Source organism: Oncorhynchus keta, unplaced genomic scaffold (assembly GCF_023373465.1).
Source record: "Oncorhynchus keta strain PuntledgeMale-10-30-2019 unplaced genomic scaffold, Oket_V2 Un_contig_1673_pilon_pilon, whole genome shotgun sequence".
Classification (NCBI taxonomy): Eukaryota; Metazoa; Chordata; class Actinopteri; order Salmoniformes; family Salmonidae; genus Oncorhynchus; species Oncorhynchus keta.
In genome coordinates this window covers 1-15303 of record NW_026280091.1, presented here as the reverse complement: position 1 = coordinate 15303, position 15303 = coordinate 1, and the positions used below count along the sequence as shown (strand labels likewise).

The 15303-nt window shown below is 48.6% G+C and overlaps 1 long non-coding RNA gene across 2 annotated transcripts; it reads left to right on the top strand.

Annotated features, from left to right (window-relative positions):
* Positions 1–444: 444 nt before the first annotated feature.
* On the top strand, positions 445–2323 carry LOC127919463 (uncharacterized). 2 transcript variants are annotated; one of them, XR_008103042.1, is made up of 3 exons: positions 445–498; positions 1009–1168; positions 2231–2323. It is a non-coding gene; the product is annotated as an uncharacterized LOC127919463 (long non-coding RNA). The 2 variants fall into 2 exon arrangements; XR_008103041.1 differs by having other exon boundaries at positions 2263–2321.
* Positions 2324–15303: the final 12980 nt, after the last annotated feature.

Here is a 15303-nt window from a genome sequence, read left to right as displayed (position 1 = left end):
AGAGTGTAGAGGAGGCAGGTAGTCTAGTGGTTAGAGTGTAGGGGAGGCAGGTAGCCTAGTGGTTAGAGTGTAGGGGAGGCAGGTAGACTAGTGGTTAGAGTGTAGGGGAGGCAGGTAGACTAGTGGTTAGAGTGTAGGGGAGGCAGGTAGACTAGTGGTTAGAGTGTAGGGGAGGCAGGTAGACTAGTGGTTAGAGTGTAGGGGAGGCAGGTAGACTAGTGGTTAGAGTGTAGGGGAGGCAGGTAGCCTAGTGGTTAGAGTGTAGAGGAGGCAGGTAGTCTAGTGGTTAGAGTGTAGGGGAGGCAGGTAGCCTAGTGGTTAGAGTGTAGGGGAGGCAGGTAGACTAGTGGTTAGAGTGTAGGGGAGGCAGGTAGACTAGTGGTTAGAGTGTGGGGGCGGTAGGTAGCCTAGTGGTTAGAGTGTAGGGGCGGTAGGTAGCCTAGTGGTTAGAGTGTAGAGGAGGCAGGTAGCCTAGTGGTTAGAGTGTAGAGGAGGCAGGTAGTCTAGTGGTTAGAGTGTAGGGGAGGCAGGTAGCCTAGTGGTTAGAGTGTAGGGGAGGCAGGTAGACTAGTGGTTAGAGTGTAGGGGAGGCAGGTAGACTAGTGGTTAGAGTGTAGAGGAGGCAGGTAGACTACTGGTTAGAGTGTAGAGGTGGCAGGTAGCCTAGTGGTTAGAGTGTAGAGGAGGCAGGTAGACTACTGGTTAGAGTGTAGAGGTGGCAGGTAGCCTAGTGGTTAGAGTGTAGGGAGGCAGGTAGACTAGTGGTTAGAGTGTAGAGGAGGCAGATAGACTACTGGTTAGAGTGTAGAGGTGGCAGGTAGCCTAGTGGTTAGAGTGTAGGGAGGCAGGTAGACTAGTGGTTAGAGTGTAGAGGGAGGCAGGTAGAATACTGGTTAGAGTGTAGAGGTGGCAGGTAGCCTGGTGGTTAGAGTGTAGGGGAGGCAGGTAGACTAGTGGTTAGAGTGTAGGGAGGCAGGTAGACTAGTGGTTAGAGTGTAGAGGCGGCAGGTAGTCTAGTGGTTAGAGTGTAGAGGAGGCAGGTAGACTAGTGGTTAGAGTGTAGAGGAGGCAGGTAGACTAGTGGTTAGAGTGTAGAGGAGGCAGGTAGTCTAGTGGTTAGAGTGTAGAGGAGGCAGGTAGACTAGTGGTTAGAGTGTAGAGGAGGCAGGTAGACTAGTGGTTAGAGTGGAGGGGCGGCAGGTAGACTAGTGGTTAGAGTGTAGAGGAGGCAGGTAGACTAGTGGTTAGAGTGTAGAGGGAGGCAGTAGACTAGTGGTTAGAGTGTAGAGGAGGCAGGTAGACTAGTGGTTAGAGTGGAGGGCGGCAGGTAGACTAGTGGTTAGAGTAGAGGCGGCAGGTAGCCTAGTGGTTAGAGTGTAGAGGAGGCAGGTAGACTACTGGTTAGAGTGTAGAGGAGGCAGGTAGACTAGTGGTTAGAGTGTAGAGGAGGCAGGTAGACTACTGGTTAGGAGTGTAGAGGAGGCAGGTAGCCTAGTGGTTAGATGAGGCGGCAGGCAGCCTAGTGGTTAGAGTGTAGAGGAGGCAGGTAGCCTAGTGGTTAGGTGTAGAGGAGGCAGGTGCCTAGTGGTTAGAGTGTAGGGGAGGCAGGTAGACTGGTGGTTAGAGTGTAGGAGCAGGTAGACTAGAGAGTGCAGAGGAGGCAGGCAGACTGGTCAGAGTTAGGAGCCTAGTGCAGAGTGTAGGAGGCAGGTAGCCTGGTGGTTAGGAGTGTAGAGGAGGCAGGTAACCAGTGGTTAGAGTGTGGAGGCAGGGTAGCAGACTTGAGTGTAGGGAGGCAGGCAGAGCCTAGTGGTTAGAGTGTAGGGAGGCAGGTAGACTAGTGGTTAGAGTGTAGAGGGGCAGGTAACCTAGTGGTTAGAGTGCAGAGGAGGCAGGTAGTCTAGTGGTTAGAGGTAGGGAGACAGGTAGCCCAGTGGTTAGAAATGTAGGAGGCAGGTAGACCAGTGGTTAGAGTGTAGGGGAACAAATAGATTCATCAGATCTCCCCGTAAACAAATGTCGATAGAGTGGCTAGAGGTCAGGGCGGTAGGTAGCCCAGTGGTTAGAGGAGGCAGGTCGCCCAGTGGTTAGAGAGGAGAGCAGGTAGTCTAGTGGTTAGAGTGTAGGGGAGGCAGGTAGCCTAGTGGTTAGAGTGTAGGGGAGGCAGGTAGACTAGTGGTTAGAGTGTAGGGAGGCAGGTAGACTAGTGGTTAGAGTGTAGGGGAGGCAGGTAGACTAGTGGTTAGAGTGTAGAGGAGGCAGGTAGACTAGTGGTTAGAGTGTAGAGGAGGCAGGTAGCCTAGTGGTTAGAGTGTAGAGGAGGCAGGTAACCTAGTGGTTAGAGTGCAGAGGAGGCAGGTAGTCTAGTGGTTAGAGTGTAGGGAGGCAGGTAGCCTAGTGGTTAGAGTGTAGGGGAGGCAGGTAGACTGAGTGGTTAGAGTGTGGGGAGGCAGGTAGACTAGTGGTTAGAGTGTAGGGGCAGTGAGGCAGCCTAGTGGTTAGAGTGTAGGGGCTGCAGGTAGCCCAGTGGTTAGAGTGTAGAGGAGGCAGAGTAGCCTATGGTTAGACTGCAGAGGAGGTAGTCTAGTGGTTAGAGTGTGTAGGAGGCAGGTAGCCTAGTGGTTAGAGTGTAGGGGAGGCAGACCAGTGGTTAGAGTGTGTAGGGAGGCAGGGTAGATTCAGTGGTTAGAGTGCAGAGGAGGCAGGGTAGACTAGTGGTTAGAGTGTAGAGGAGGCAGGTAGCCTAGTGGTTAGAGTGTAGAGGAGGCAGGTAGACTACTGGTTAGAGTGTAGAGGTGGCAGGTAGCCTAGTGGTTAGAGTGTAGAGGCAGGTAGACTAGTGGTTAGAGTGTAGAGGAGGCAGGTAGACCACTGGTTAGAGTGTAGAGGTGGCAGGTAGCCTAGTGGTTAGAGTGCAGGGGAGGCAGGTAGACTAGTGGTTTCGGAGTGCAGAGGAGGCAGGTAGAATAGCGGCTAGAGTGCAGAGGTGGCAGGTAGCCCAGTGGTTAGAGTGCAGGGGAGGCAGGCAGATCCTAGTGGTTAGAGTGTAGGGAGGCAGGTAGACCAGTGGTTTAGAGTGCAGAGGCCATAGTCCAGTGGTTAGAGTGCAGAGGAGGCAGGTAGACCAGTGGCCAGAGGCAGAGGAGCAAGCAGGCAGATCCAGCGGTTAGAGGTGAGGAGGCAGGTAGTCCAGTGGTTAGGAGTGCAGAGGAGAGCAGGCAGATCCAGTGGTTAGAGTGCAGATGATAGCAGGCAGACCAGCGGTTAGGAGTGGAGGAGGCGGCAGGCAGACCAGTGGCCAGAGTGCAGAGGCAGGCAGACTAGTGGTTAGAGTGTAGAGGAGGCAGTAGACTAGTGGTTAGAGTGCAGAGGAGGCAGGTAGACTAGTGGTTAGAGTGGAGGGGAGGGTGACCAGTGGTTAGAGTGTAGAGGCGGCAGGTAGCCTAGTGGTTAGAGAGTGTAGAGGAGGCAGAGACTACTGGTTAGAGTGCAGAGGAGGCAGGTAGATTAGTGGTTAGAGTGTAGAGGAGGCAGGTAGATTACTGGTTAGAGTGCAGAGGAGCAGGCAGCCCAGTGGTTAGAGTGTAGAGGCGGCAGGCAGCCCAGTGGTTAGAGTGCAGAGGAGGCAGGTAGGACTCAGTGGTTGAGTGCAGAGGAGGCAGGCAGACTAGTGGTTAGAGTGTAGAGGAGGCAGGCAGACTACTGGTTAGAGTGTAGAGGAGGCAGGTAGACTAGTGGTTAGAGTGTAGAGGAGGCAGGTAGACTAGTGGTTAGAGTGTAGAGGTGGCAGGTAGACTACTGGTTAGAGTGTAGGGCGGCAGGTAGACTAGTGGTTAGAGTGTAGAGGAGGCAGGTAGACTAGTGGTTAGAGTGTAGAGGAGGCAGGTAGACTAGTGGTTAGAGTGTAGAGAGGTGGCAGGTAGACTACTGGTTAGAGTGGAGGGGCGGCAGGTAGACTAGTGGTTAGAGTGTAGAGGAGGCAGGTAGACTAGTGGTTAGAGTGGAGGGCGGCAGGTAGACTAGTGGTTAGAGTGTAGAGAGGCAGGTAGACTAGTGGTTAGAGTGGAGGGCGGCAGGTAGAGCTAGTGGTTAGAGTGTAGAGGAGGCAGGTAACCTAGTGGTTAGGTGGAGGGCGGCAGGTAGACTAGTGGTTAGAGTGGAGGGCGGCAGGTAGACTAGTGGTTAGAGTGGAGGGCGGCAGGTAGACTAGTGGTTAGAGTGTAGAAATGCAGGTAGACTAGTGGTTAGAGTGGAGGGGCGGCAGGTAGACTACTGGTTAGAGTGTAGAGGTGGCAGGGTAGACTACTGGTTAGAGTGTAGAGGAGGCAGGTAACCTAGTGGTTAGAGTGTAGAGGCAGGTAACCTAGTGGTTAGAGTGTAGAGGCAGGGTAGACTACTGGTTAGGAGTGCAGAGAGTGCAGGTAGACTACTGGTTAGAGTGTAGAGGAGGCAGGTAGACTACTGGTTAGAGTGTAGAGGTGGCAGGGTAGACTCACTGGTTGGAGTGTAGAGAGGAGGCAGGGCAGTCCAGTGGTTAGAGTGTAGAGGAGGCAGGCACCTAGGTGGTTAGAGTGCAGAGGAGAGCAGAGACTAGTGGTTAGAGTGCAGAGGAGGCAGGGTAGTCCAGTGGTTAGAGTGCAGGGGCTGCAGGCAGCCAGCGGTTAGAGTGTAGGGCGGCAGGCAGCCCAGTGGTTAGAGTGTAGAGGAGGCAGGTAGTCCAGTGGTTAGAGTGTAGAGGAGGCAGGTAGACTAGTGGTTAGAGTGTGGAGGAGGCAGGTCTCTAGTGGTTAGAGTGCAGAGGCGACAGGGTAGTCTAGTGGTTAGAGTGTAGAGGTGGCAGGCAGCCCAGTGGTTAGGAGTGCAGAGGTGGCAGGTAGTCCAGTGGTTGCGAGTGCAGAGGTGGCAGGGTAGTCCTAGTGGTTAGAGTGTAGAGGTGGCAGGCAGTCCAGTGGTTAGAGTGCAGAGGTGGCAGGTAGCCTAGTGGTTTTAGAGTGTAGAGGTGGCAGGGTAGTCTAGTGGTTAGAGTGTAGGGCGGCAGGGTAGCCTAGTGGTTAGAGTGTAGGGCGGCAGGGTAGCCTAGTGGTTAGAGTGTAGAGGAGGCAGGCAGTCCAGTGGTTAGAGTGTAGAGGTGGCAGGTAGCCTAGTGGTTAGAGTGTAGAGGAGGCAGGTAGACTGCACTGGTTGAGAGTGTAGGGAGGCAGGGTAGTCCAGTGGTTAGAGTGTAGGGGTGGCAGGGTAGCCCTAGTGGTTAGAGTGTAGAGTGGCAGGTAGCCTAGTGGTTAGAGTGCAGAGGGAGGCAGGTAGTCTAGTGGTTAGAAGTGTAGAGGAGGCAGGGTAGACTAGTGGTTAGAGTGTAGAGGAGGCAGGTAGACTACTGGTTAGAGTGTAGGGGAGGCAGGTAGACTACTGGTTAGAGTGTAGAGGAGGCAGGTAGACTAGTGGTTAGTGGAGTGTAGAGGTGGCAGGTAGACTACTGGTTAGAGTGTAGAGGTGGCAGGTAGATCACTGTGGTTAGAGTGTAGAGGTGGCAGGCAGACTACTGGTTAGAGTGTAGGGTCGGTGGGCAGACTAGTGGTTAGAGTGTAGAGGTGGCAGGGTCCTAGTGGTTAGAGTGTAGAGGAGGCAGGGTAGCCTAGTGGTTAGAGTGTAGAGGCGGCAGGGTAGACTACTGGTTAGAGTGTAGAGGTGGCAGGTAGCCTAGTGGTTAGAGTGTAGAGGCGGCAGGTAACCTAGTGGTTAGAGTGTAGAGGTGGCAGGTAGTCTAGTGGTTAGAGTGTAGAGGAGGCAGGTAACCTAGTGGTTAGAGTGCAGAGGTGGCAGGTAGTCTAGTGGTTAGAGTGTAGAGGAGGCAGGTAGTCCAGTGGTTAGAGTGTGGAGGTGGCATGTAGCCTAGTGGTTTAGAGTGTAGAGGTGGCAGGCAGCCTAGTGGTTAGAGTGTAGAGGGGGCAGGTAGTCTAGTGGTTAGAGTGCAGAGGTGGCATGTAGCCTAGTGGTTAGAGTGTAGAGGTGGCAGGGTAGCCTAGTGGTTAGAGTGTAGAGGTGGCAGGGTAGTCTAGTGGTTAGAGTGTAGAGGAGGCAGGTAGTCTAGTGGTTAGAGTGTAGAGGAGGCAGGTAGTCTAGTGGTTAGAGTGTGGAGGTAGCATGTAGCCTAGTGGTTAGAGTGTAGAGGAGGCAGGTAACCTAGTGGTTAGAGTGTAGAGGTGGCAGGTAGTCTAGTGGTTAGAGTGTAGAGGTGGCATGTAGCCCAGTGGTTAGAGTGCAGAGGAGGCAGGTAGTCCAGTGGTTGGAGGAGTGTAGAGGTGGCAGGGTAGTCCAGTGGTTAGAGTGTAGAGGTTGCAGGTAGCCTAGTGGTTAGAGTGTAGAGGTGGCAGGGTAGTCTAGCGGTCAGAGTGTAGAGGTGGCAGGTAGCCCAGTGGTTAGAGTGTAGGGAGAGGTAGTCCAGTGGTTAGAGTGCAGAGGTGGCAGGCAGCCCAGTGGTTAGAGTGCAGAGGTAGCAGGGCAGCCCAGTGGTTAGAGTGTAGAGGTGGCAGGGTTCCTAGTGGTTAGAGTGCAGAGGTGGCAGGGCAGTCCAGCGGTCAGAGTGCAGAGGTTGGCAGGGTCCAGTGGTTAGAGTGCAGAGGTGGCAGATATGCCTAGTGGTTAGAGTGCAGAGGTGGCAGGGTCGTCTAGTGGTTAGGAGGTAGAGGTGGCAGGGTAGCCCAGCGGTTAGAGTATAGAGGTGGCAGGGCAGTCCAGTGGTTAGAGTGTAGAGGTGGCAGGGTCGTCCATTGGTTAGGAGTGTAGAGGTGGCAGGGTAGCCCAGTGGTTAGGAGTGTAGAGTGGCAGGGTCGTCCAGTGGATTTAGAGTGTAGAGGTGGCAGGGTAGCCTAGTGGTTAGAGCGATGGACTAGTAACCGAAAGGTTGCAAGTTCATATCCTCCCGAGCTGACAAGGTACAAGGTGTTGTTCTGCCCTGAACTTGTTATTTGAAACCTGAAAAATAAGAATTTGTTCTTAACTGACTTGCCTAGTTAATTGAAGGTCAAATAAAAAATGTAATCTCCACATACAAAAGGGCTGGCTGCCACCTCCTGAGACCACGTCTCATCTCTTCCCAAGTTGAGCAGGGTACAGGAGGTGCAGGGTATAGAGTGGGTAGGGGTAGGGCAGAGTGGGTAGGGTAGAGTGGGTAGGGTGGGTAGGGCAGAGTGGGTAGGGTAGAGTGGGTAGGGTAGAGGAGGTAGGGGGTAGGGTAGAGGGGTAGGGGTGTAGGGCAGATGATGCAGATATAGGCAGGCAGATGATGCTAGGCAGGCAGATGTGCTATGATTATGATGATGAGGGCAGGCAGATAGCAGGGTGCAGGGGCAGAAGATGGGCAGGCAGATGATGCAGGGCGCAGGGCAGATGGGCAGGGCAGATGATGACCAGGGGGCAGGGCAGATGGCAGGGGCAGATGATGATCAGGGCAGTGGGCAGGGCAGGGCAGATGCAGGGGCAGGGCAGATGATGACCAGGGCAGGGGCAGATGATGATCAGGGCAGATGACTAGGCAGGGCAGATGATGAACTAGGGCAGGGCAGATGATGACTAGGCAGGGCTAGGGCAGGGCAGAGGCAGATCAGGGGCAGAGGACTGGCGGGGCAGGGCAGATGATGAACTCAGGCAGGGCAGAGGATGACAGAGGCAGGGCAGATGATGAGGCAGGCAGGCGATGATGACTCAGGGCAGGCAGATGATGACCAGGGCAGGGCAGATGATGACCAGGGCAGGGCAGATGATGACTAGGGCAGGCAGGCAGGGCAGATGATGAGCTAGGCAGATGATGATGAGGCAGGCAGGGACTGGCAGGCAGGCAGATGATGACTCAGTGGCAGGGCAGATGATGATCAGGGCAGATGATGATCAGGCAGATGATGACTAGGGCAGATGATGACTAGGGGCAGGGCAGATGATGATCATGGCAGCAGATGATGACTTAGGGCAGATGGGGGCAGGGCAGATGATGATCAGGGCAGATGATGACTAGGCAGTGCTAGGGCAGGCAGATGATCAGGGGGCAGGGCAGATGATGTGGCAGAGATGACCAGCGGCAGGGCAGAGATGATGAGGGCAGGGCAGATGATGACAGGGCAGGGCAGATGATGACTCAGGGCAGATGAGGCAGGGCAGATGATGGGGCAGGATAAAATAGGGCAAAGATGATAGGGCAGGGCAGATGATGATCAGGGGCAGGCAGATGATGACTAGGCAGATAAGAGGGCAGATGAAATGAAATGAGGCAGGGCAGATGAGACGATTCAGGGCAGGGCAGATGATGATCAGGGCAGGGCAGATGATGACTAGGGCAGAGATGATGATCAGGGTAAGAGATGAGGCAGATAGGCAGGGCAGATGATGACTAGGCAGGGCAGATGATGACCAGGCAGGGCAGATGATGACTAGGGCAGGGCAGATAAAATGAACTTCAGCAGATGATGACTAAAAGGCAGATATGAACCAGGCAGGGCAGATGATGATCAGGGCAGGGCAGAGGGCAGGCAGATGATAAAATAGGGCAGGGGCAGATGATGAACTAGGGCAGGCAGAGATGATAAAAAAGGCAGGGCAGAGATCGGGCAGGGCAGATGATAAAGGGCAGATGGGCAGGGCAGATGAGAACAGGGCAGGGCAGATGACTAGGCAGGGCAGATGAGGGCAGGGCAGATAAATAGGGCAGGGCAGATAAAATAGGCAGATAAAATAGGGGCAGAGGGCAGAAATAAAGAGGGGCAGGGCAGAGGAGGCAGGGCAGGAGTGGGTAGGGCAGAGAGGGCAGGGTAGAGGGAGGGCAATAATATAGATGCATACCATAGTGTACTTACAGGTAAGTAGTTAGTGGCTGAGGTTGTCAGGTACAGCTGATAGTCCCAGTTCAGAACAGTCCGCCAGAACAAAGATACCATCCTCCTCACACTGACACGGAGAAGGGCACAGTCCCTGCCCCGATGAGTCCTTCTGCCCCCGCGCTCGTGCCCCAACACACCCCACGACCAGCACAGCACCATCAACACACACAGCATCTCTCTCTGTCAGTCTCTCTCTCCCTGTCAGTCTCTCTCTCTCTGTCAGTCTCTCCAGTCTTGTCAGTCTCTCTGTCAGTCTCTTCAGTCTTGTCAGTCTCTCTGTCAGTCTCTCCAGGCTTGTCAATCTCTCTCTCTCTCTGTCAGTCTCTCCAGGTTTGTCGGTCTCTCTCTCTCTCTCTGTCAGTCTCTCCAGGCTTGTCAGTCTCTCTCTCTCTCTGTCAGTCTCTCCAGGCTTGTCAGTCTCTCTCTCTCTCTCTGTCAGTCTCTCCAGGCTTGTCAGTCTCTCTCTCTCTCTGTCAGTCCTCCAGGCTTGTCAGTCTCTCTGCCTCTGTCCCGGTCTCTCCGGGCGTCAGTCCTCTCCTGTCTCTCTCTCTCTCTCTCTCTCTCTCTCTCCTCTCTCTCTCTCCTCTCTCCCTCTCCCCGTCAGTCCTCTACAGATATCGGTGCTATATATATATCTCTCTGTCAGTCTCTCCAGTCTTGTCAGTCTCTCTTCTGTCAGTCAATCCAGTCTTGTCAGTCTCTCTCTCCAGTTGGTATACCAGTCAGCAGTTAGGTCCCATAGTTTGCATAACACATCTCTTTGGTTTGCCTTCTCCCTCTGGTTTTGTCCCCTTCACAGATCACATATATCTCTCTCTCTCTCTCTCTCTCTCTCTCTGAAACATGTACCTATTGTATAGTGAGTTCATCAGCTCTGAATGTGCTGTGTTGATTGGCTCAAAGTTTTGGAGCTGGGCTGGAACATTTCAGATGAGGGGAGGGCCTGATCCCTTTCTCTTTGAGTCTGGGAGGAGAAAATAGGAGATGGAAGAGTGGAACAGAGAGCAGTGGAGAGGAGGGGAAGAGAGAGGGAGGGGGAGGAGGGGAAGAGAGGGGAGGGGAGGAGGGGAAGAGAGGAGGGGGAGGGGAAGAGAGAGGAGGGGGGAAGAGAGAGGAGGGGGGGAGGGGAACATTTGATGCATTTATTAATCATTATTTACGTATATAAACATATTTGATGCATGATCAGATTATATGTCATACGCTTTTATGATATGCTTTAAACACATATTTATCTTTTACGATTATTTTGACCATACATTTATTTTTTACGATTTACATTTATTTATTTATTTATTTTGTCCATGATGCACATATTTTTATTTTTTATAACACATTTTTATTTACTTTACGTACATAACATGACGATGATGACGATGATGATGTGATGATGCAACGATGATGTGACGATTTTGACATGATGATGCGAACATATATATGGATATCTAACATGATGATAATGCAACATTACGATGATGTAACATGATGCCATGGCAACATATTGATGCGACGATGTGAAATGATGATGCGACGATGCAAACATGACATGATGATGATGCAACATATTATGATGCAACACATATTTGATGTCGATTGTATTCAAACATATATTATTTATGATGCAAACATTATTTATTGTACATGCGTGCATATGATGCATTTATTTACAACATATATTTATATTATTATATTAAAACATATTTAAACATATTTTATTAAATGACCTTTTAAACCAAGACATATTAAAATATATTTAAGTTTAACATATATATTAAATATATTTTTTAAAATATATATATTATTAAAAATACATTAAAACATATTTATCCATATATTTTTAAAACATATTTGAAATATTATTATACAAATATTTAAACAAACATATATGTCATATTTTTGATATATATATACAAATATATTTTAATCAAACATATATAAAATATATATTATTAAAATACATATTAAAAACATCAACAAAATAACATATTTTAACATATTTAAAACATATACAAACATATTTCTAAAACATATTATTAAAATATATTTAAAATATTATATGTATTTAAACATTTATTTACATATTTTTATTATTGGTTAAAACATATTTAACATATTATTATTGCAACATATTATAACATATTTATTTATTACATAAACATATTTCTTTATTATTTCTAAAACACATATTTATTAAACATAAATTTAAACATATATACGACAACATATTTAAATATTATTATTAAACAAAACATAAAAATTATTAACATATTTAAACATATATTATCAACATACAATAAATACATATTATTATTTATTTAAACATAAATGATTATTTATTATTTAAAATATTATTTTAAAACATATTTATTATTTAAACATATTTTTAAAATATTATTTATTTTAAAACATATTTAAACATATTTTTATATTTAAACTATATTTATTTAAAACACATATTTACTTAACAACATATTTATTTAAACATGTCAACAGTATTTACTTAAAACATATTATTATTATTATTATTATTAAACATATTAAAACCGACATATTAACATAAAAACATATATTTTATTTAAATATTATTATTTATTATTATAAAATATACATATTTATATAAACATATTTTTATTATTTATTAATAAGATGACATTAAAAATATTATTTTTTTTACATATTTTTTTTTAACATATATTTATTATTAAACATATTTACATATTTAAACATATTATTTTTATATTTAAACATATTTATTATATTTATTATTATTAAAAACATATTTATTTTTAAACATATTTATTATTTAAAAACATATTTATTAACATTTTATTATATTAAACATATTTATTAAAAATATTTAAACATATTTATATTTAACATATTTAAAACATATTTATTAACATATTTATTTTAAAAACATTATTTATTTAAACATTTAAACATATTTTTATTTAAACATATTTACATATTAAACATTTTTTACATATTTATACATATTAAATAAACAAACATATTTATTATTATTTTATTTAAACATATTTATTATATTTATTAAAAATATTTATTATTATTTTTAAACATATTATTGCCTAAAACATATTTTTAAAAACATATTTATTTAGGGAAATTATTTAAAACATAATTTATTATTTATTTAAACATATTACTTAGGAAAGAGAGAGAAACAGATATTATTTAAACATATTTATTATATACATATTTTTAAACCACATATTTAACATATTTAAATAAACATATTATTTACAATATTTATATTTAAACATATTTATTATTTAAACATATTATTATTATAGGGAAAAATATTTACCACTGTATCATCTGAGGTCTGCCTCAAAACACACAAATTTAGGAAAGGAAGGTTAACTCCATGAAGCGAGAGAAATACAGGGCATTATTAAAACATCAAAACCGGCATCAAACATTATTTATGATGTACATTAAACACATATATGATGCATTACGATTTAAACACATTATTTATTACATTATTTAACATGATGATGCAATGATCAACACATATTTAATTATTTACTTTATTGTTCATATTATTTATTTTACATATTATTGACATTTAAACACATATTTATTTGATTTATTTAAACATACTATTTGATCACGTATTTATATTGAAACATATTATTTTTATTTAACACATATTTATTTACTTATTCATATATTTATTTATAATGACATGTAATGGAGAGGCGGATGGAGAGTAGGACAGATACATATGATGGAGGCCATGGAGGAAGAGAGAGGAGAAATGGAGGGAAGAGAGAGGAGGGAGGAGGGGAAGAGAGAGGAATGGAGAGGATGGGAAGAGAGGTGGAGGGTGAGAGGTGGTGTGGATTGAGGTGGGTGAGAGGTGGGCGATAGGTGGGTGAGAGGCATGAGGTGGTGAAGGGAGGTAAGAGAGGGCATGGAGATGGGCGAGAGAGGTGCATGAGAGATGAAGAGAGGTGGTGATAGGTAAGGATAGTGGCGAGATGGGGTGTAGGAGAGAGTAAGAGAGGGGTGTAAGAGAGGTAGGTGAGAGATTAAGATAGGGTGGAGAGGTAAGTGAGAGGCAGAGGAGACGTAAGAGATAGGTGGCAAGATGAGGTGAGAGGAGAGAGAGATGGCGGTGTGTGCTGAGAGGTGATTGAGGTGGACGGAGAGATGGGTGAGAGAGGTGGCGTGGATGAGGTGCAGCGCAGATGGTGAGAGGCGGGTGAGATGTAAGTGAGACGGGGTGTAAGAGATGAGTGGAGATAAGTGAGTGAGATGGCGGGTGGTGTGGGTGGGCTGGAGGTGGGAGAGGTATGGGTGAGATATGGTGAGAGGTGGTGAGAGTGAGATGGGTGAGAGGGGAGGAGGTGGGTGGAGGGGTGAGAGGTGGGCGAGATGGGGTGAGAAGTGGGTGAGAGGTGGGTGTGACTGAGGTGGGTGAGAGGTGGGTGAGACTGGGAGAGGTGTGGAGGTGAGAGAGAGGTGTGAGAGCTGGGTGAGAGGTGAGGGGGTGGTAGAGAGGCAGAGAGTGAGGTGGCAGAGGGGTGAGAGGGGGTGCAGAGTGATAGTGGGTGAGACGGGGTGAGGGGTGAGAGGTGGGTGAGAGGTGGGTGAGATTGGGGGTGAGGTGGGCAAGACGGATGAAGGAGAGATGCAGGAGGTGAGAGGCTGAGAGTGGCTGAGATGAAGTAATGAGAGGTGGCGTGAAGGCATGAGGTGATGAGGATGGGAGAGGAGGTGAGAAGGGGGTAGAGATGGGGTAAGAGAGGCAGAGAGATGATGAGACGTGGCGAGAGGTGGGTGGGTGGGGCTGAGGTGGCGAGAGGCAAGTGAGATGACGGTGCAGAGAGGTAAGAGTGTGAGAGGTGGGTGAGAGGTAAGGAGAGGGGGTGCGAGGTGGGTGAGATGGGGGTGAGAGGTGTGGAGAAGTGGGTGTGGACGAGGTGGGTGAGAGGTGGAGTGAGACGGAGAGGTGCTGAGAGGTGGGTGAGAGGGGGCCAGGAGTCGGGTGAGAGGGGCGTGTGGGGCGAGAGGTGAGGCTGGTGAGGCTGGGTGAGGTGCGGGGCAAGAGGTGGGTGAGAGGTGGGGTGAGAGAGGCGGCAGAGATGCAAGTGAGAGGGCGACATGAGGTGGTGACACGGAGATGTGGTATAGCCATGAGATGGGGTGTGGGGCGAGAGGTAAGATAGGGGGTGCAAGGAGAGGTGTAAGGAGAGACGGGCAGAGAGGGCGTGAGAGGTGGGTGAGACGGGTGAGTGAGGTGGGCAAGAGAGGTAAGGAGACGTGGGGTGAGGAGGTGGCAAGATTGGAGGTGGCGTGAGATGGTGGGTGAGACGCGTGGCAGTGGCTGAGATGTGGCCTCAGAGGCGGGTGTGGGCTGAGGTGAGCGAGAGGGGTGAGAGGTAAGGAGATTGGGGTGAGAAGGGGTGTGGGGGTGAGAGTGCAGAGGTGGGTGAGGATGCGGGCGTGTGCTGAGGTAAGGTGGCCTGAGAGGCGGGGGCGAGGTGCAAGTGAGATGCGGTGCGTACCGATGCAAGGAGGCGTGGTGAGCGGGCGACAGGTAAGGAGGATGGCGGCGAGATGGGGCGTGGGGGCGAGAGGCGTGCGAGATAGTGAAGAGAGGTAATGAGAGGTGGGTGCGGGCTGGAGGAGGCAAGTGAGAGGGGCGAGGTGTAAGTGAGACGGGGCGTGAGATGGGGTGTGGGGGTGAGAGGCGTGACGAGGTGGCCAGAGGATGGGCGAGGAGGCTATGAGGCTATGTAAGTGAGGTAAGGCGAGACGTGGGCGAGAGGGGGTGAGAGGTGGGCAGAGAGGGGGTGAGAGGTAAGAGAGGGGCAGAGAGGTGGGAGAGGGGAAGTGAGAGGTGTGGTGAGAGGTGGGTGAGATTGGGGGCAAGAAGCAAGTGAGAAGCTGGTGGATCGAGAGGTGGGAGGAGAGGTGGGTGAGATCAAGAGAGGGCAGAGTGAGGTGGAAGGAGAGGGCCAGAGCTCGGGTGAGGGGGGTGTAAGTGAGGCGTGAGTGATAGGCTAAGGAGATGGGCAAGTGTGGGGTGAGGAGTAGGTGGGTGAGAGGGTGTGTGGGGGTGAGAGGTGGATGAGAGATTGCAAGGAGAGGGCAGAGAGGTGGGCAGAGGCGTAAGTGAGATGTGCGGTGAGATGTGCGAGTGCGATGGGGCATGTAGGTGAGGTAAGGAGAGGTGGACGAGAGATTTAAGGAGACCAAGGAGAGGGGTGTAAGTGGAGAGGTGGAGTGATAGGTAAGGAGAGGCGGGTGAGAGGTGGGTGAGAGGGGCTAGAGGTGGGTGGAGAGGGGGAGTGAGAGGTGGGTGAGATGGGGGTGGAGAGGTGGTGTGGCTGGAGAGGTGGGTGAGAGGTGGGTGAGATGGGGGTGAGGAGGAGCACATGTAACCGAACCAGTGGGCTAATAC